The following is a 2,249-nucleotide window of genomic DNA, read 5'->3' as shown; positions in this document are numbered from 1 at the left end:
TCTGTGTTTGTCTGAAGGAGTTAAATAAAGATATCAAATGTGAGAGAGGGAGAGAGAGAGAGTCTGTGATGTATACATGGTGTGTGTGTGTGTGTGTGTGTGTGTGTGTGTGTGTGTGTGTGTGTGTGTGTGTGTGTGTGTGTGTGTGTGTGTGTGTGTGTGTGTGTGTGTGTGTGTGTGTGTGTGTGTGTGTGTGTGTGTGTGTGTGTGTGTGTGTGTGTGTGTGTGCAAGTGTGCGTGTAGCCACCTTTTGGTCTACTCAAATCAGTTGGCCTTGACACACTGGCTATTACTTTGACATACAAATACATCCTGTACATACATTTAGTAATAGATAAAGTTAGTAAATAATCAGCATCTGTCTCACCACATCCTGATCTCTGTTTAGTGTAGAAACAAGTGTTTATCAAGTGTATAATAAGCAGTCAAGGCTTTGATAAGAACGAAGTGAAATTATATTCAAATCTGTTAGTTCTGCATCCTGATTCTAACAAATATCTGGGTCCCTGATAACCCGGATAACAAACATACATGATGTCCCACCTCCAGCAGTTTTAGATGTGCCTGTGTGTGGCTGTGGGGTGAGTTAGTGATGGTGGGTGTAGCAGAGTATTGTAATTCAGCCGCTTTTTCCACATTCCCGGAATATCTCCCACAGCTTATTTCCTATAAGTCCGTCCCCTTCTCTTAACACACACACAGTCACTTGAAAAAACCTCTGAATCACTTTTTAGATAAGTGACGTTGGAAACAGGATTCTCCATTGTATCCTTGCGGAAGCCACTTTCAATAAATCCACAGGAATGGAGGGCTACGAAATGACGTAGAGTACTTTCTCCCACTTCCCTGGAAAATATGTCACAGCCACTAATATACAGCAGATGTTATCATCTTAACAGCAAGAGCAATTTCGCATAATAATAATAATAATAATGGTGATTTGTGTTTTGCAAATGTTCTGTTTGCTTTTACAGAGGAACACCAACATAACTTTGGTATACTCATTAACCTGAATTTTTACATTTTAATGATCAAGGTCTATTTTGATGCTCATGATGCTACAGTAGCATCTGTCTGACTACTTTCTCCTAAACCAATTCAAATGCAGGATCAGTAGAAGATAATGTCTCACATCTAGTAGAGATGCTGACCTTTTGACTGGTTTCATTTAGGAATAAATTATCCTCAAATAAGTGTCATTTGTATTTTGTTAACATAACAAATGATGTAATAATAGGTATTCAGATTTCATACACTATAAGCGAATCTTTTGCGACAATTTTAGTGGCAAACTAAACTATAGTGTGGCAGATAGTACATCTGGCACACAAATAAAGTACAAAGCTACAATATGTTTTAACCTTTGGGGCTTCAGTGGTTCAAAAGGTTAAGCAGATCGGAAGATCACCGGTTTGATCCCTGTGTCTCTCAGTCGGCATGTAGAATTGTCCATGGGGCAAGATTCTGAACCCGTTGAAGGCACATCCATTAATAAGTGAGTGTGTGTGAATATGTAAAAGTTAGCATAGTGTAAAAGCACCAAAGATCACAAGACTTTAGTATGAGCAGTTTTATTCAGTTAACTACAAACCCTGCTGTTACAGAGGACTCCCCATGTGTGAGGACCTTTATAGTATATGGTGAGGACCTACTCTCATGTGGTTTCATATAAACACAGGGTTTCTTTCTTCTCCCTTTTCTAAAGATAAATCATTACAGGGATCCTGACTGGGGTGTGGCTTTACTTTAGTCACATGTTATCTCTTCTACTACATCACTATGAAAAGCAACAGACTGCTACACAATGTCTATGAGATATTAACTAGTACTACTAAGTTAATTATTCCTCTCAGTTGTTTTACTTCCTGTCATTAATTCTCTCCCCGCAAGACCTTCCTGCAAATGCACACTGTACATTCAGCTTCAGTTTCTCTCAGTGCCAGGCCAGCCCACCAGCGTACAAAATAAACATAAATATGAGGAATAGCAAGGTTGTTCATGTGCTCTGTATAAAGAGCTTCTGTATTCATTTATTTGCATGACCTACTTAGTCAAGCTTTAATGTTGATTTTATATTTACATGTTATGATGGAAGCATTGGCTATCTTGGGAAAAGGGTCAAGTTAGGCCAAACAACAACTCAATACCCAGGAAAAGATTGTACATCATAGTGCCTAACTTGAACTTTGTTAAGTTTTGAATTGTTGGACTTTTTAAAAGACAGTTTCAGCACATAAGATTGTCTCATG

Source organism: Notothenia coriiceps, unplaced genomic scaffold (assembly GCF_000735185.1).
Source record: "Notothenia coriiceps isolate Sejong01 unplaced genomic scaffold, NC01 NC01_scaffold00037220, whole genome shotgun sequence".
In the NCBI taxonomy this organism is placed as follows: Eukaryota; Metazoa; Chordata; class Actinopteri; order Perciformes; family Nototheniidae; genus Notothenia; species Notothenia coriiceps.
This window is presented reverse-complemented; position numbering follows the sequence as displayed.